This window comes from Macaca nemestrina, chromosome 19 (assembly GCF_043159975.1).
Source record: "Macaca nemestrina isolate mMacNem1 chromosome 19, mMacNem.hap1, whole genome shotgun sequence".
In the NCBI taxonomy this organism is placed as follows: Eukaryota; Metazoa; Chordata; class Mammalia; order Primates; family Cercopithecidae; genus Macaca; species Macaca nemestrina.
The window spans coordinates 17,377,182-17,397,272 of record NC_092143.1 but is presented as its reverse complement, the minus strand read 5'-3'; the positions used below and the strand labels follow the sequence as shown (position 1 = coordinate 17,397,272).

Sequence of the window (20,091 nt, the reverse complement as noted above, 5' to 3'; positions counted from 1 at the left end):
TTGTGTTGCATTTTTGCAACATTCACTCCCAACTTCCCAAATTTCTTCCCATGCCACCCAGATCTAGTAAAGCTAAGATTCATCAGAGTCAAAACCTTAAATAACCTTTAAGAAGCAGAACAAAAAATAATATAAAACAACCCCAGGACCCTCTAATTTTACTACAAGCTGTAATTAGAAGGACATCATTGCTAAAAAAGGACACCTACCATTAAGTCCCCTTCTTTCTTTTGTTTTGTTCTGTTTAGATGAGCTGATTTACTCTCTATTATGGGAAATGGGTGAATTGAAAACTGTCATATAGACACAATAGGTACCAATACTTGACTTACAATGATATACAATTGCATAATGCATTCATTGATGAAAACACTGTGACAATTTTCTTTTTAACTATATAAGTGGAATTTCTATTTGTCTCCACGCAGTGTTTCTGAGGCTTATCTTAATTATCCCGCCATCATTAGCAGTTGAATAAAAAGTCAGTTTGATGTGCAGTGTGGGAGAAAAAGTCTCCACAATAAAGCCTTCTAAAGCATGAACTTTAACTTCAGACTCCCTTTGTGTAAGTCAAGGAGAAATTGATTAAGTCATTTTGCTTGAGTGCACAAAATGAGAATTTTCTCTTACTCACAATCCCTAACAATAATAAGGGTTGTCATCTTTAATATTGAAGCCCAAGGCTAGAGGAGAAAAGGTATTTATGTACACATATGTACAAGCTGGCAAATATTAGCCATCTGTTCCCACATATCTGGAACCAAGCAGAAAAATAAAATAGGTTGCTCTGGCTATCCCAGAAAATGGGTAAGGAGAATTTTTAAATGAAACATGACATAGTCACTGGCATGGCAGTCACCTGAGTGTCTCTTTTCTTGCTGCTGCTGCTGCTGCTGCTGCTGCTGCTGCTGCTGATGCTGTTTGCCATGTCCCCCTCCAGCCTGGGCTGGGGATGGATGAGCAAGAGGAGATATTTGATGGAGGTTAAGACTGTCATTGGAACATTAAAGGCAAGAGGCCTGTGGAAGTACCCAGTTATTTATGCCATCTTCAGATGGGTTCTAATTAGCTGTGCCTCAACACGAAATTCAACCCAAAACCAAGTAAGCCATTTACCAAGTCCAAAGTGCCAGCGTTCTTGCTGGTGTGCACCATGAATCAAATGCACTGTGAAATCTGAGTGCGAGACCCGGGGCTGGGACCACAGAGCACTCAGCTATTGAGAGCACAGTTTTCTGGTACTCTCCTTTCTGGTCATGGAATCCCAGCAGAGACACAGTTATGAAGGGTTGGACAGTATCACCAATAATATCTATATCCCAGGGTAGGTGGGAAACCGCCATCAAAACAGAGAAATAGACAAGTCATTTCTTCAACCTGTGTTTTCAAAAACCTAGCACCTCTCTATAAGCTTTTCCAAGGAAATCTAATCTCATATTGAATATTGGGGACTTTTTCGATATCTGGTTAAGAAACAGCCATGCGAGCACATTCCCTCATCAGACTCTCCTGGCTCTCTGTGAGGTAGGATTGCTCCCACCCTTTCACAGGTGAGCCGTGAGATCGAGACAGGTTCAATAAGAGGGCCGAGGCCCCAGGAATTGGGTCAGCCTGTTCATTCAAACCCAGGTCTCTCAAACTCCACAGCTCCACACGGCTGCCCAACACGGCCATGCAGAGATGGCTCTGCTCTTATAAGTGCCAGGGGTCTTGGAGCACAAGTGAAAAAAATCGTACTTTCAACAAATTGCTCTACTCAATCATGCCTAGGGAGTAAACCTGTTCTTCCCCAGAGGTGTGGATTTTGTGTGAAACAATCTAGTCACTGAAAGCTGTTGGACATAATCATCTGTGACTCTTTCCAGGGTTCATGAGAGGACAGAAGCTGTCTGTCTTGCTCACAGTTACATCACATGGCCAGAACAATTCCTAACACTTAGTTTGCACTCAACAGATATCTGTGACTATTGGCTCAAGAGCTACCTGTTCAAAGATTTCGTTAATTCTTCGATGAATAAATGAGAGTTCAGGAAAGAACCAGAAAGTGTGATGTCATCCCAAGGGTCTGGATTATGATGTAAACCTCATTCTTAGAAGATCCATTCTGGGACAGATGGGATACCCTCATGTATATGGTAGGCCTGGGGGTACGAGATTGTTCTCTAGTGCATTCAATTAGACAACAAAATTAGGAACATGTGAAAGTCAATTGTTCAGTATTTTTACCTCTTTTTGTTGTTGTTGTTTTGTTTTGTTTTGTTTTGTTTTGTTTTTTTATGGAGTCTCACTCTGCCACCCAGGCTGGAGGGCAGTGGGGTGATCTCGGCTCACTGCAACCTCCACCTACCGGGTTCAAGTGATTCTCGTGGTTCAAGTGATTCTCGTGCCTCAGCCTCCCAAGTAGCTGGGACTATAGGCGTGCCCCACCACACCTGGCTAATTTTTATATTTTTAGTAGAGACGGGGTTTTACTATGTTGGCCAGGCTGGTCTTGAACTCCTGACCTCAAGTGATCTGCCTGCCTCAGCCTTCCAAAGTGCTGGGATTACAGGCATGAGCCACTGTGCCCAGCCTATTTTTACCTCTTTTGAGAAGTGTTCCCTGAATAACCATACATCAAATTGATTGGTCCCTCACCTTCTCAACCTATTAACCGACTCACAAAGCATTTCTTGAGCACTTTCAAGAGACCAGGCATTGTGGTTACAGAGGGGAATTAAAACCTCTGGACTCAGAGTGCCTCATGGTGAGCAGATAAGGAAACCAGGTAATATGATAGATTTCTGGTCAGGGTGGTAGAGGAATACATTTGTGAAACCTCCCGCTTCTAATGCCAAATATATATTTAACATATTTATACATGGAAATGATAGAGTATGTATTTGAAGGATTAAAATATACAGTCACTAACTTAGCTTCCTGGGGATGTCAGGACAAGAGACCACAAATAGGGCAGCTTAAACAATACAAATGTATTGTCTCACAGTTCTCAAGGCTGGAAATCCAAGATCAAGGTGTCGGCAGGGTTGGTTCCTTCTGGGGGCAGTGAGGAAGGCCTGTTCCGAGCTCTCCCCTGGTGTCTGGTGGTTTGCTGGAATCTTCAGCACTCCTTGATTTGTGGATGCACCACCCCGGTGGTGTGCCCCTGTGTCTCCTCACATTGTCTTCTCTCTGGGCATCTCTGTTTCCACAATTCCCCTTTCGGCAAGGACACCAGTCAAATCCTAGGGTCCATACCCATGACCTCATCACCCACTGACCTCATTTTAACTTGATTACCTCTGTAGACTCTCTTTCCAAATAGGTGACATTCTGAAGTTGTCCTGGGAGTTATGACTTCAACATATCATTTTAAGGGACATCCAACGCATCAATTCAGCCCATAACAGTCACAGTAAAAACACAACAAAAACTAGATGCACATCTCTGTGGACTAGGAGTGGAGACCCCTGTGGTGAGCAGGGGCTGAAGCTGTGGGTGAGCAGCCTGGAAGCCAGCAATGGTGTGAGAAGCCAACCCTATGGAGGAAGGGGGCTGGACCGCCTCCTTGGACAGTGAGAGTCAATGCCAGGTGCCCTGCCTGCTGGAAACCCCAACCTGTGAGCATTCTCTGCCTGTGAAAAAGGCTAGAAAGGCTCCCCTCCCCCACTGCAAGGTTGCAGTAAGAAACAAGCAGTTTGCTGGAGTGGAAGGAGGCTCTAGACATGAGCATGTGTCTGCTGGAGCCCTGATGCACCCCAGAGAAGACTGCGCTGAGCTATTGTGGGCATGAATCCCAGATCTGACCTGTCCTCCTAGAAGGCTGCATGGCAGCACTCAGAAACTTCCAGATACAGAAGGGTAAATGGAGAAGGGCAAGGAAAGGCCCATGCAAGCAGAGTGTGCAAACAAAACTTACCATATAACAGGTGGGAAAATCCAACAGCAGAACAAAAGAAAAAACCAACAAAGCCAATAGCAGAGGGGAAATCATGCCTCCCAAAATAGAAACCAGAGAGCAACCAGGAAGGGACTTTCCCAAAGAGAAAGGAGGGGATGTCATTCATAAATAAGAACAAGTGTTTACATCAGCAAATCAAAAGCCCAAAGATGTTATGTGAAATACATATGCATCGCCTCTCCCTTCTGGCACTTCTGATAAAATAATAGTAAGGAAGTAAAAAGGAATAAATCCCTAAGGACAAAGAATATAGAAGAAGACATCAGTAGAGAAGAGAGTTTAATGAAATTTTTCAGGACAAAAATTAGATGGACAGTTGTCATTGACTTAGCAGAACTGAGAAAGACACAACCCAAAATACACTTAGAGAATGGTTTCTATAGTAAGAAGGTCCTGGCAAACCCCAGGAGGTCAGAGTATGGGGGTACCAGGAATGTCAGAGGGGCTGGGATACCCAGTTGAAAGCAGAGGCTTGCATGGGGAGTCAGAGAATCTTTAACCCTCTTCTGCTGTCTCAGACAGGGTGCCAGCTGCCAGCCACTGCTTCCTGGCAGGAGGCTTGAGTCTATTTTCTGAAGGAACTGAATTGGAGGAGCTTAGCTTAAAGGCATTCAAAAAATGGAGATGGGGATGAGGCTGAAAAGAGGGAGAGAATACTCAATGTTTGCCAATGGAATGGTCTCTTAGCCTGAGGGCAGGTCACAAGTAACCCACACCTTCTCTACTCTCCACTTTCAGGAGATGGGAGGATTTCTCCTTGTTGGAATCCCTGGATAGCTCTAGAGAAAACATCATTTAGGGGACCCTCAAGGAACCATTAACAGATTCCACCTTGCACACAGAGCTTCCGTTTAGTCTTTGATGGTCTTCAATGCCAGACAACTGAGGTTTTCCAAACACACCAAGAGAACCCTCAACACAAGGAGGCCCCAAGTAAACAACTGCAAAATGGAACTCATGCCGGGAAGAGAGAACATTTGAAAAATAAAAACCCAAATGCTATCCTTAGAAGCAGGAAAGCACTGCGGTTCTAAAACAAGGATGAAATGCTAAAAAATTGTAACAATCAGAGATGAAGAATGTACCCTTAAAATTTAAAACAAATACAACACCAGATTTTTAAACATTCACTGTAGGTATTGGTAGACAAAGCTGAGTAAATTAGTATAAATGATAAAAAGATAGAAAATATGAAAGAAAAAATTAGAGACATGGGAGATTTCTGAAAGTCTGATTCATAGGGGTTTCAGAATGAAAGAACAGAGAAAATGGTCAGAAAAAAATGATTACTGGGCACTTTCTAACACTGAGACATAAATCTCTAGACTGAAAGAGCTGACTGAGTATCAACACAGCAGAGGGAAAAGACCCACATCAAGGCACATTGCTGTGAACAATGGAGATAAATAAATGTCCCCAAAAGCTTTCCAAGGAGGGAAAAAAGCGGAGCATGGCATCAGACTTCTTGACACAGACTCTAGAAGATGAGGGAGCAATGTCTTCTAAATCTGGACAAAACAGGGGAATCTAGAATTTGGTTCTGTGCTAAGCTCACTCACATGTGAGGGCAAAATAGATTTTCAGGCACGCTAGACTCAGATCTCTCTCTTCCTTTCCTTCTGTCATCAGAAGTGGATGATCAAGGAGCAAACCTGGTAAGATGAAGCCCTGGGAGCAGGCAAGACTGGTGGTGAACCAGGAACACGGGGAGGAGGATGGAGGAGCAGCGGGCCAACCTGGAGCAGGAGGATGAGGGTTTAGAGAGAGGGGGTTCTGGAATAAATGGGGGGCTCCCTAGATATCTGAGGCTGTTCACCGCCAGGGTGAGAAAAGAGCAGGTAGATGGCACAGCTGACAGGGTATTTGAAACAAAGTAAGTCATAGATAGTCATAAGAATATGATTTAATTTAAAATAGTGATCCATCATTACAGATGATAGATGCCATCTGAAATGGCTAGATCAAGAACTTTAGCATTGAAGCGTATTACATAGTGCTGTGCTGTGCAGGTAATTTCCAGAGCTGCAGGTGAAAGGGTTCAAAGTGGTTGCCTCGAGGTATGAGAACTGGAGTGTGGGAGGGGGCAAGGAAAGGGAAAGAATCACTGTGATTTATTTCCAGCCTTTGGGCACTATTTGATTTTTAACTCCATGCATGTATGACTTTGATGAAAAATTGCAAACTAAAGGAAAACAATCCCAGTGTGGTACATGCTACAGAAACGGGAGTGGAAAGACAGAAGTTCTGACTCCTATGTGGTGAATGGGAGGGTTGGTCACAATTGTGTGACCCCATACTTCAACCCACTTGTGGTTTCATTCATTCATTCACTCTTCTACAGTGCACCAGACACTGTTGGAAGTGCTGGGACTACATCAGTGCATAAAGAGACCTGGATAGTATATCTATTTCTCTTGCCATTTCCCCCTTCTGGGAACAACTTGTGCTTATGTGTCCTTCCTCTTGAATCTCCACATAGCACTTTGAACAGTGCTCTACTGACATAGCCAGGAAATGCTGATGCAATTAGTCAATGAATGAATGAATGATGCCACCTGTGGAATCCATGTGAACAGGCAAGCAGCCATGAGAATAAAGAGAATTTTCTGTATTTGAAGTATAAGAAATTTCCCCTCTAATCAAATGACCATAAATTTAGGGAAAATTTAGAAATCCAGTATCCCAGACAGAAAGATCCTGGATTTCTTCTTAGCTCAGGAACTATATATTCTTGGTTGTCACTTTATCAATATGGCAAAAGTCTTATCCATAATGGAACTAATGATAACATCTCATAGCATGGGTTTTCTTTTTTTCTTTTTTTTTTTTTTTGAGACGGAGTCTCACTCTGTCGCCCAGGCTGGAGTACGGTGGCGCGATCTCGGCTCACTGCAAGCTCCGCCTCCCGGGTTCACGCCATTCTCCTGCCTCAGCCTCCCAAGTAGCTGGAACTACAGGCGCCCGCCACCTGGCCTGGCTAGTTTTTTGTATTTTTTTTTAGTAGAGACGGGGTTTCACCGTGTTAGCCAGGATGGTCTCGATCTCCTGACCTCGTGATCCACCCGTCTCGGCCTCCCAAGGTGCTGGGATTACAGGCTTGAGCCACCGCGCCCGGCCAAGCATTGTCATAGGAATCATTTGAGACAGTACTTTGTAAACTATAGAGCTCTATAAATATTTTAATTACTTTATCCTTGGAATTAGTCAATTTTGCCTATTTCTTTTAGAATAGTGGGAGCTTAGAATCATGGCGCTCATGGAGTCCATCCTCTCATTTGGTAGAAGATGAGACTGAGGCCCAGAGAGGGGCAGTGGGTTACCCAAGATCACACAGCCAGGCTGCAGCAGTGTTGAGACTGGGATCCACACTACTGAGGTTGGCGTGCCTTCGTGTAAGACAGCTCAACCCTATTTGTCTGCTTTGGGTTCAGAGATTTCAATTCAGAATTTTTTGTAAGTTCTCTAATTTAAAAGTGAAATTGTGTAATTTAAAAATGAGAAAAGAACGAGTCAAGTATTAAAGAATTCAAGGTTTTGCATATCAGAAAGTCCTAAGACTCAAATGAGCAAATTATAACAAGCTAGCTCCTGAGTCCAACAGTCTTCTGTCTTATATCTAGTGAAGTGTTGATCCCTTCTTTCTTGAGTGCAGAGCAGATACCAACAATGTGACTGCTTTATGAGTGAGCAGCAGTGCTGTGGAACTGCCCTTCTGGTTTCAGGATACTGTATACAGGTGTGTGTTGATGGTACTATGCTGCATTCTGGAAGGACCTGGGAAGAAATTAAGTTATAGAAAATGAATTACATCTAATAAAGTCTTTGGAAATCTCATTCGAGGAACTTAATTCCCAAAGTTGTATGTGAATTGATATATTTTAGGAGGCAATGACAGAAAAACAGCTGTTATTTATTGAGCTCTTTGTGATGCCAGGCGTTGTGATTAAAAACCTGATCAGTATTAGTTCACCCAGTCCTTCCAACAACCATTTTTAAAATGAGCAAACTAAGGCTCAGAAGTGTTAAGTGACCTTCCCAAGTCAGAGAACAAGTAAGTTGCAAGAGTGAGATTAAAACCAAGGTAATGTAGTTTTAAAGCCTGTGTGTTGAGTTATTAGACTATCAGGCACAGAAGAAAGCTTGTTGCTGACTTAGCGATGTGACTTAGAATTTGATAATGCAAAACTCCGTCTCAAAAAAAAAAAAAAAAGCAAAAATTAGCCCGGCGTGGTGGTGGACACCTGTAATCCCAGCCACTTGGGAGGCTGACGCAAGAGAATTACTTGAACCCGGGATGTGGAGCTGCAGTGAGCCGATCGCACCATTACACTCCAGCCTGGCAACAAGAGTGAGACTCCATCTCAACCCAGAAGGTGATAATGTCTCTGGAAGAAAACGAAGAGTGCCAGAATGTTACAGTCTCAAAATATACTAAGTGCTAAAAAATTATAGGAAAGACGTGACTTTATTTTTAAAAGTGTGGGTTCCATTTAGCCTCTCAGTTGGGATTAGATGGCATCGTATGTTTTTAAGAGAAAATCGTCTGCAGAAAAGGAAAATCTGTATTACTCAAAAGCTTGGGGTAAGGTTGGAGAAAGGCTGGGGAGTCAATGCTGAGAACGCCTTTCTCCATGGCAGACTCAGACAGCACTTAGAATAACAAACAACACATCCAGTGATTTAGGTTCCCACCAGGGCTTAGCAATAGTGGCCCCAACCTCCAATGGCTCCCTTCAGATATGCTCCATGGAGACACACAATGGAAGTGTACTTGCCAAACCAGAGAGGCTTTGAGATGAGTCTACCAGAGCCTCACCCCATCCCAGCCTCTATAATATATGTCATATGATCTATGAGTTATAATTTTATATATTATATAACACGTATTATTTATAACTGATGTATAGTATATATTTTTACTTCACTGTAATTAATATAATATATTTAATATAATTTTAATGTATCTATATTAAATATACTATATAATATATATGAAATATATATGAATATATAATATGTTGTTATATATAAATATATAGGAGGAGCTTAGGATTATACATAATATAATAATAAACCCAGGTAAATTATTTTTGGGATATTTAGAAACAAAGCCAATCATCAGAGACCCAGCCTGGGTGACTTAATAACTTGGATCTTCTATTCAAATCACTTGAACAGCTTGTACTCCCAGCACTTTGGGAGGCCAAGGCAGGAGGATCACCTGAGGTCAGGAGTTCGAGACCAGCCTGGCCAACCTGGTGAAACCCCCATCTCTACTAAAAGTACAAAAATTGGCCGGGCGTGGTGGCTCATGCCTGTAATCCCAGCACTTTGGGAGGCTGAGGCAGGCAGATTGCCTGAGGTTGGGGGTTCAAGACCAGCCTGACCAACCTGGAGAAACCCTGTTTCTACTAAAAATACGAAATTAGCCAGGCGTAGTGGTGCATGCCTGTAATCCCAGCTACTTGGGAGGCTGAGGCAGGAGAATCGCTTGAACCCAGAAGGCGGAGGTTGCGGTGAGCCGAGATTGCACCATTGTACTCCAGCCTAGGCAACAAAAGCAAAACTCCGTCTCAAGAAAAAAAAAAAAAAAATTAACCCGGTGTGGTGGTGGATGCCTGTAATCCCAGCCACTTGCGAGGCTGAAGCAAGAGAGTTACTTGAACCTGGGATGTGGAGGCTACAGTGAGCCAAACTGTGCCATTGCACTCCAGCCTGGCAACAAGAGTGAGATTCCATCTTAAAAACAAACAAACAAATCACTTTAACAAACAAACTATAAAGTACTTACCACAAATGCCAGGCACTCTGCCAGGCACCGTGGGCAATTCAGAGATGCTTCGCCTCTGGGCTGCTTAGAATGGATTAGATGGAAAATTCCATTTCATGACCTCTCTTTCCTCCATGTCTTCTCAGACTTGTCTAGACTGGTAAGCACTGCACCCATTCAGGTTATGGGTAATAGCTGAGATTGCAGTGTGTGTCCCACATTGGCATCTATAGGACTCCAAGTGTCTGAGGATGTGATGGGGGCCACAAGTTCCGTATAATACATACTTTTTGATGCTAATTTTTTTAAAGATCTTAATAGAAGTGAATTCAGCGTCATTTGATGAAAACTCTAAAACTAAATCCCTGCCCAGGAGTGAGGTGCCTGCATTTGTATTTACAATCTTTTTGTCACCAAGGAACACATAATTGTCCTGGGCTACTGCCAGAATAGTGGGGTCTGAAAAGGAGAGATCTTGCCAGATGAAACTGTGATACCACCTTGTGCCAATTGAACACAAAGATTTCATACTAGTTGGACAGAGAAGAGGCAAGGAAATCATTGAGCCATTAGATGCCCCCCAAGAATATAGGGATGTCAAAATTAAACAAAACAACAAAACTGGTGCCACAGCAATGAGTGCTATTTCATAGACAGCAGCAATTTAGCTTCAGCAAAGAAGATCAACAGTCCCGTGAGATAACATTTAATTTTGTTGGCTTTGTGATTTGTTTTGTTAGTTTGTTTCTTGAGACAAAGTCTCGCTCTATTGCCCAGGCTGGAGTGCAGTTGGTGTGATCTCGGCTCACTGCAACCTCCGCCTCCCAGGTTCAAGAGATTCTCCTGCCTTAGCCTCCTGAGTAGCTGGGATTATAGGTGCCCGCCACCATGCCCTGCTAATTTTTGTATTTTTAGTACAGAGAGGGTTTCACTATGTTGGCCAGGCTGGTCTTGAACTCCTGACCTCAGGTGATCGGCTCATCTCAGCCCCCCAAAGTGTTGGGATTACAGGCGTGAGTCACCGTGCCCAGCTTGTGATTTGTTTTCGACTTGTAAATTTGTTGTTATAAATCAATGCATAAGAGCTATGAGTATAAAGGATTAAATATGGAGTTTTGTATTTGTAAGTAGCATTACTATAGAAAAAAGTTTAAGGCGATAATAGGGGTCCACAATATATTTTCCCCTGAAAGAGGGTCCTGGCCAGGCGTGGTGGCTCACATCTGGAGTTCTAGACTCTTGGAGGCCAAGGTGGGAGAATTGCTTGAGCCCAGGAGTTTAAGAGCAGCCTGGGCAATATAGTAAGGCTCCATCTCTGAAAAAGTTTTAAAAATTAGCCAGGTGTGGTGGTATGCATCTGTAGTCCTACTCAGGAGGCTGAGGCAGGAGGATTGTTTGAGCCGAGGAGTTCAAAGCTACCATGAGCCATGATCGCACCACAGCACTCCCGCCTGGGCAACAGAGCGAGACCCTATATCCAAAAATAAAAAATAAATTTAAACGTGTTCATATGTTGCTGAAGCTTAAAAACACTCAGGTGACAAGAAAGGGAACATTTAGCCACACCAGGCATTGGAGGCCGGTTACCTGTTCACAGAAGCACAGGGGAAGGAGGAGGAAAAACCATTCTGTCTTATATCAAGAAACCCAAGTTTCCTGAAGAATGGACTTCAGACTCTTCTCCTGTAGCTCATATAATAACTGAAACAAAGCTAGATATCCCTTGCACACATGTTTTGACTGACTTTTAATTTTTTCATCATATATTAATATAGTCACAAAAGACATACTTTACAGTATGTTGTAAAAATTGGATTTAAAAAACTGTTGGAGAACTCTTTTACATATAAATAACAGAATCTACCATGAGAGTTGAAAACCACCATCATTGACTTAAAAAGGATAAGGACCTCTGTTGCTTAACTTTCAGAACTTTTTATCATTTCTTTCTCTTCTTGAACCCACATTTCCATTGTACTTCTCCCACGAAATTTGATCCCATTGTAATATCTTTATGCTTCAAGGCATTAATCAATCACTCAGTCCTGATTCTTTGCCACAGAAATATGCCCATAAATTGGAATTTTAAGCTTTTTAAACTTTCAGTAGCCATAGGGTACTAGGCATTAATTTTTATCTGGACTGATGTATTGCTGTAATTACTATTAGTTTACAATTGATCAAAACAACATAAATATATTTCAAATGTTGACATATAATTATTACATATAAAAGGAAACTGCTGTTGAAAATGTCTCTCTAGAGATGGATTCATCAATAGGTGAATATTACTTATTGCTGGAGTAAGACAAGGTTCAGCTTCAATTCTATTCCTAGTTTTCATTTTTATACATGTAAGCTCTAAAAACATTTCGTTCCCATAAATAAATGGAAGGCACTTTGTTACAGCAGTGACATCCAACTCTTTGAACTCCTTCCAAGGCATAGTCCAAAAATCACCTAATAATCCATCATCGGCCGGGCGCGGTGGCTCACACCTATAATCCCAGCACTTTGGGAGGCTGAGGTGGGCGGATCACGAGGTCAGGAGATCGAGACCATCCTGGCTAACATGGTGAAACCCCGTCTCTACTAAAAATACAAAAAATTAGCCGGGTGTGGTGGTGGGCGCCTGTAGTCCCAGCTACTTGGGAGGCTGAGGCAGGAGAATGGCATGAACCTGGGAGGCAGAGCTTGCAGTGAGCCAAGATTGCGCCACTGCACTCCAGCCTGGGCGACAGAGTGAGACGCCGTCTCAAAAAAAAAAAAAAAATCGATCATCAAAAATTATTTTTAGTAATCTTTCAGTTGAGAACTCAATTAGCTTCTCCTTTAATTATAATAAAAGCCAAAACCCTCCCCCCAAAAAGGAAACCATCTGATTTACAAAAGATTCAAAAGATTCATTATTCAATCATTGGAGGCATTTAGTTTTCCAACTTTGGGAAAATATAACCAAAAATGATGATTAATTATATCTATTTATTCTCACATTTAGGCATTTTATTTCACTCACTATTACCAGAAAGGGTTAGGAAAATCTAAATACTGTTAATTTCAGTATGCCTTTGCCAACAGTCTATTTTTGATAAAATGCTTTTACCTTATCAAGGGCTTTACGTCTATTTTATTTGAGACATTGGAGCTGCTAATTTAGTTCATTTAATTTACGGAAAATATCTGTTATCGTATGAACAAATTGATAAAGTCAATCCTCATTGTCTAACCAATCAGCGAAATTACTGAGACTTTCTGTTAGAAACAATCCACCCTCATTCCTCAATTCAAGTGAATGTGTTAAGATGTGTCTCTGAGACAGTATCTCACTTCAAAGAGTGCTGTGGGATAAAGCATACAGACTTGCCACCACTGCATGTGAGTTTCTCTCCTTGCTTGCTTTCTCTCTGGTGGCAAGTTCTCTGTCAATAGTTAGGAGATAAAAGAGGAGAAATCTTTTAAAATAGTCTGAGCATCTAACTTGGATTAAAAACCTCCATCTCTGAAGCTGTGTTTTCCTTTAACAGAAATATGTGTGACTGCGAGTTTATGGTGTTTCGATTAAACACCGATATGTCAAATTGCCCTTGGCTTGACACTCTAGTCTTTATGTTCTGGGGCCCCACCAGAGGGGCACTTTTCTTTTGTGAGGAGGGAGAAGAGCAGTTGTGAATGGGAGGTTGGCAAAGGAGACCTGGTCCATTCTCAGCAGGTCAGTATCAGACAAAATTCTCAAGGAAGTTGCAGATCTGGAAATCTGTTTGCACTAACCCAACTCTGGAGTGCCCTCCCCTGTGGAGGCCCAGAGACTTTTGAGGAGAGGTACAAAGAGTTGGATTAACAAAAATATACTCCCAGATCCCCAGCTTCCCTGGGAATCTTGCCTGATACTGATGTACCTGAAAGAGTTCCTACCACCACCCAGAAGGTTAGCAAAGCAACATTCCTTTCTATTCTATAGAGTTTATGCATGAGGACCAGAGGCTTCCAGACCCTGTCCTCCACGCCCACCCCAGACCTGCACCCTCTCCAACCGCATGTTCGGTGTTGGGAAGAGTCAGGAGCATGGTGCCTTTAAATATGAAACTTAGAATGCAAGTTAGGACCAACATGATTAAAATATTCTGTTTTTCTTTTTGAGACAGGGTCTTGCTCTGTTGCCCAGACGGGAGTGCAGTGGTGCAATCATAGCTCACTGCAGCCTCGACTTCCTGGGCTCAAGTGATCCTCCCACCTCAGCTTCCTGAATAGCCGGGACCACAGGCATGTGCCGCTACCCTGGCTAATTTTTTTATTTTTATTTTTTGTAGAGATGAAGTCTTGTCATATTGCCCAGGCTGGTCTTGAACTCCTAGGCTCAAGCAATCCTCCCACTTCAACGTCTTAAAGTGCTGGGATTACTGGTGTGAGGTGCTGCACCCACCCTAAAATATGATTCTGATTCTAGTAGACAGTGAATTTTCTGGAATAGTAGTGCAAATTTTAATCCAGCCTAAAAAAATTCAAAATAATTATTAGTCAAGATTCTAATTCACATTGTGGAGAAAAACTTTTTGCTAGATTCACACATCAGTGGTTTTATAAGCAGACGTGAAAACACAGTAGTCAAGAAAAGGAAACCTCAATCAAGTAACAGCAGGAAGCCTTCACTCACTCCACCTCCAGTAGCCTTTAAAAACAGAAACAAGGATCCGGGCATGGTGGCTCACGCCTGTAATCCCAGCACTTTGGGAGGCTGAGGCAGGTGGATTACTTGAGGTCAGGAGTTCGAAACCAGCCTGGTCAACATGATGAAACCCCCATCTCTACTAAAACACAAAAATTAGCTGGGCATGGTGGTATGCACCTGTAATCCCAGCTACTCGGGAGGCTGAAGCAGGTGAATCGCTTGAACCCAGGGAGCAGAGGTTGCAGTGAGCCAAGATTGTACCACTGCACTCCAGCCTGGGTGGCAGAGCAAGACTCATCTCCAAAAATAAAAATTAAAAAATTAAAAAAACAGAAACAAGCAACATATGACACACAAAATACACCTCTCCTGGAGCAAAGGCTAGAGCATTTTTCCAAGACGGATTGTTCCTGAAGTTTGTTTCAGAGGGAGTAGAAAGGCCAGGAACCACTGCAGATACACTTGTGCCCCATCGGGAAGGGAGACGGCCTTATCTTGAGCACTGGCTTGGAGGATGGGGGCTGGGAATATGTAGGAGGGGAAAGAATGAGCTTGTCAAGTTTTGGTGTCTCAGTGCTTCTGAAATAGGTGGAAATTATAGCTCAAGTCCCTTCACCATGGGAACATCTGGAATATAAGTACTTCTGTGCACATTAAGAGGACTATTTATAGTTTTCTACGAATGTTAGGGAAGGCAATTATGTAAAATACTACTATATTATTAGGTATCTGAAAAATACCAGGCTTGCAATAACTGTTTGCAAAGATCTAAAAGCGATTCAGACTTTCACAGATCTGTCTTCTCTGAGTCGGTAAGTACTGGTTTATTTTCCTGATGCAGCAACACCACTCAATTTGAGCTCAAGTCTCTGCTGACACCAACAAAGTGATGTCATCAGGCGTGTTCATCCTGCTGGAGTCCTGTTGGTGCTGGTTATACCACTTGCGCTGAGCCAAATGGAAATGTGAGCCCACCTCTGGGATTATCTGGAAAATCCTCCAGCACAGAACTGTGGCTGTTTCATGACTAAGTGGAAGAGGCTACAGATTCCCACGAAGAACTACAGGCATGAGGAGCTTGCTCTTTAGACACTGAGGTATCTTGATTATGAAGACCTTCTGAGGGTGGCTGGCACCTTTTAAATATCTGTACCTCCTCAACACTGGCAGCTTTTCAATTTTACGAGGTTGTGACGTTAGGTTTCAAAGCATATTTCTGTGGTTGTTACAGCCCGTGAGCCTGGGGCACTGATGGTCAAGACACTGGTCGACACTTGGGAAAAGCCATCGAGATTTGGCCCTTTGATCGCTTTACTGGTCTTGGACAACTTTTGTTTCAGTGTCTTCCAAGAATTAATGGGAGGTGGGAGGAAAGGCAGGTGAGTGCTTTGATGCCTGGGCTTCAGGTGTCTCCATAGCACTTAACACTGGACGGCTGTGTGCGTGCACTCAGCACTTGGAGACGTGGGGTTTTGGGGACTGACAGGTGCTTTCCTGTCTCTATCTCATCTGGAAGCTTTTCAGGGACATGAATAATAAGCCTAGGATTATTTCATGCTATCTTATTGTAGGGAAATCTGTATAATATTGTAGTGAGGTTTTTTTTTTTAAGTAACTAACAATGTAATTATAAATTACATTTTGCTCTAAGTTAGAGTTATATGTATATATGTGTTTGTCTAGACACATAGATAGATAGATGACAGATAGATGGCTGTTTTGCTTTTGCATGGCTCTGAAAGTTTTATTTTTCAGGCATTTTGGGAAGTGACCTAGTATGATGGAAAGAACATGGAATGGAGATCCAGGAATCCTGGGTTTCAGTTTATGCTTTGAACTCATTCACTAGGAGAATTTTCTTAAATTTCTTGGCTTCTCTAGGCCTTGACTGCATCTGTAAAATAAGTGACTTTGATGCTTGGGGATTCCTAGGATCACTCCTAAGCCTAAGTTGTTTGTTGGTGAGATAAACCATGCCGTCGGTTCATTCATCAACACCCCTGACCAGTGAAGGGCTTCAACCCACAATATGGACAAAGAAATTAGAAGGCCAGGAAGCATGGGAACAGAGATAGACATAAGTACATACATCATGGTTTTGTTGAAAAAAATAGGAAAAAAACTGGAAACACTGCCATGGTTAAATAAATGATGAACTGTCATAAGATGAAATAATATGTAATCATAAAAAGTATTATAAAGCATTTAATTATACAGAAAAAATCATAATATGCATTAAGTTGTTAGAAAGCAGTCTATAAATCGTCTATCCAGCATGTTCTCATTTTCGAAGAACAAAGGGGTTGGGGTGGGACAGGGTATCCAGGTATTACTAGGCAAAAGAATATTTTGGCAAATTTACAACTCAGAGTTGATTTACACACGGTTTTGCCATCCTATACTGGAGCTTTTTCTCCTATGAAATGTCTCCACTGCAATTAAGCCCAAGTTTTTAAAGCAACACAAGACAATTAACAGTTCCTACCAACTCTCCACCCCACTGTTGCTTTAGGAAGCATTTCCCAGGCCTATTAAACAAGAACATGAGCGCTGCTCTCACGCAGAATAGGCGTGTGCGATACTGAGGGGTCCTCTTTTATTGCCCCTTTTTCTTTGAATCACATAATGAGAAACTGCTAGCAAAGAAGAAATTAAATTCCAAAGTAAACCAGTAGAGCCGTGAGAAGAGAAAAAGAGGCATAGGAGAAAAGTTGTCTAAATCCTGTTCACTTAATAATGAAATAGAAAAGCGTAGGTGTGGAAGAAGGATTACGGAGCTATTAGGGAGCTGGTCATCAGAGTGGCAGTGAAACCACTGGTTGCCAATGGAGGGGAGGAGGAGCACCATGCTTAGAAGGAAACCAGAAACTAGAAAATCCAAGAATGTAGTTTGGAGGCCGCGCATAATGCAGCCTCCTCAAGCATGTGATTTAATTTCATCTTGAACCACCCAAATCCTCTCTTGAATATTAAATTCCACTGAATGGTATTGTTTGCGGAACTCTCGTCTTCATCCACAAAAGAGGAACAAAATTACAAAGGCTGAAAGTAATTACATTTTCAATAACCTGAAGCTACTAATTCTTAAATGGGTCTTCTTAATTTCAGGGCACAGTTTTAGAAATATTTAACTATTATCTCTCCAAATTATATTTCATTTTAGCAGTTGAGGATTGAGCAACTGATAGGTTATTATTGTTTCTGCAAATCAAAAATAGGAGAATGTTTAAAATACAGTACCCCCATGCCCTAAATCAAACACAAATGCAAGTTAAATGTCTTAGGGAAACTATGTTTCATATTCACAGCGTCATGACAGACCTGAGTGCCATGTCCTGGCAGTGTAAGGAAAGGCGTGAAGGCCTTTCCTCAAACACCAGTGAAGCCGGGATGGTTGAAGGGTGCCAGTCCTGCTGGATCCCATGCTAAGACGTGCATGTCCCCCACGTGGTGTCACCTCGTCATTCCTGAGAATCGATGATACCGTCCCTGTGTCAGACACACAAGAACTGACCTTCCACTTTCTCAACTGGAGCCTGAACTTTCTGCTTTTGGACGTATAAGCACAGTGAGACACGAGCAGACAAGAAAGAGGGAGGCTTCCTTCATGTAGCGTAATGAATCAGTCTCCCAACGAGAAGACAATTTCCTAAGAAAAAGTCACCCCAAGGGGCCCACTTAATAGTAAATTATTGTTTTAGTGCATCAAATTGTACCCTAGAGGCCTGAAGGAATGACGATTTTACTTTTACAAAGTGATTTACACAGTGGAGTGTAATCTGTCTCCATAAATCTGAAGCCTCTACAAAACAAGCCACTCCTAAGATAACACAAAGCAAGGCGATTTCAGTTATATAGTTATTTACCACCACTCAGCTCAGCTTCCCTCAGAGTCAAAGATGAAGAAAATAAACACAGGCCTTTTCTTCATTCGGCCACATGAGAGACCATTTTCTCATGTAATGCAAAAAAAGGAAAGGGAGTTGCTGTAAGAGAAGAACTCTCTCTTCTCTCTTTCTTTCTCCCTCTTCTCTTTCTTTCTCCCTCTTCTCTTTTTTTCTCCCTCTTCTCTTTCTTTCTCCCTCTTCTCTTTCTCCCTCTTCTCTTTCTTTCTCTCTCTTCTCTTTGTTTCTCCCTTCTCTCTCTCTTTTTCTCTCTCTCTCTCTCTCTTCTCTGTTTCTTTCTCTCTCTCCCTCCCTCCAGCTCTCCCTCCTTTTTTTCTTCTCTCTCTCCCTAGGCACAGTCTTGAGATGCTTTGAGATTGGTATATTCTCAGACACTGCCAGGAAGATTTGCAAAGAGCATGAGTTATTGTGCCCACAAATGATGGAACAAAGCATGTCTTACCTACATGACTGCTCATTTCACATCTATCTGCCTGTCCTTTGGTTCTGCAATTTGGTGCATAATTGAAAGGTGAATCTCAGGTTCGATTAGGAGGAGAGCTCATTACTTTGAACACAGAATTGGTAGCTGAAAACAGATTTTAAATAAGGTCAATCTTCTGTGAATTCATGTACTGTCTTGAGTTCATAAAACTCTTTTCAAATTGAATATTTATTGCGGGTATTTCCCCAAAGAACATTTGTGAAAGTTGCTGCTGGCAGAAGCTGAAAATATAGTTCACTTAAAAGCAGCTTTATTTATGCAACTTGAGAATATTTTTGTAAGTATTGTTATTGATTGAATGTTCAGTCCATTTTCTTGTTAGTCATGTACCACCCCCAAAATGAAGAGGGGGGATAAGACGCTGTGTGCGTGGAAGTATCTATCAAGTTGGACAGAACTGTATTTAGAAAGAGATGCTGGAAGTCTGGAAAGGGCTGCCCATCTGTATAGTTGACCATAATATATGGTCATCTATATATCTATAAAATATGGTTGACCACAATATATGGTGGTCATTTATACAGTTGACCACAATAAAGCACTGATTAAATTCCAAATCATAAGATACACACACAGATTTATTCAGACAAATTGCTCCTCTTCCTGAAAAATGTTTTTTTAAGTATGAAATTTCAACAGGAAAAGGATTCTAATCACTTCAAAGTCCTTTTTTTAAAAAACCTTCCTCCCCCTTCCTATCCCCCAGTCCTTCTTAGTATTTAGAGGAAAATTCCAGCCACCCAGCCCCAGCCTGACAGGTTCATTTTGTCTCCACCTAGATTGTGCAATATGGTGGTCCCTATGTGGTTATTAACCACTTGGAATGTGATTAGTCCCAATAAAGAAGCTCTGTGCACACCAGATTTCTAAGACTTGTACAACAAAAGGAATGGAAAACATCGCATTAGATTTTAATATTGATTATGCATTAAAATGTTTTTTGATATATTGGATTAACAAAAATAGATTATTAAAATTAATTTCTCTGTTTCTTTTCTTTTTTAAAACATGGCTACTAGAAAATTTTAAATTACACCTAGGGCTGGCGCTGCATCTATATTACACTGTGAGAAAATATATGGGCTTCTTAAAGGGAAACATCCTGAACATTGTCACCTACTCCTCCCCATCTCCTTCCACTGATGTCCCTCCCTTCCCAGAACGCTGCCCTCTTCCCATCCTCATCCTTCCCTTCCCATCCTGCCCTAAGACCATCAAAGGCATGGTTAAAATGGCTAAGTCCTGGGGGTGGGGAGCTGGGGTGAGGGCTCTTAGAACCGGGAACCCAGGCCAGGGTTGGTGGCTCACACCTGTAATCCCAGCACT

General features: G+C 42.1%; 1 long non-coding RNA gene across 2 annotated transcripts; it reads left to right on the top strand.

Annotated features, from left to right (window-relative positions):
- The first annotated feature begins 1,980 nt into the window (after nt 1–1,980).
- Nucleotides 1,981–19,718, top strand: LOC139359994 (uncharacterized). 2 transcript variants are annotated; one of them, XR_011616827.1, is made up of 3 exons: nt 1,981–2,135; nt 3,305–5,595; nt 15,218–19,718. It is a non-coding gene; the product is annotated as an uncharacterized lncRNA (long non-coding RNA). The 2 variants fall into 2 exon arrangements; XR_011616826.1 differs by having other exon boundaries at nt 2,097–2,135; nt 3,288–5,595.
- The last annotated feature ends 373 nt before the right edge of the window (nt 19,719–20,091 follow it).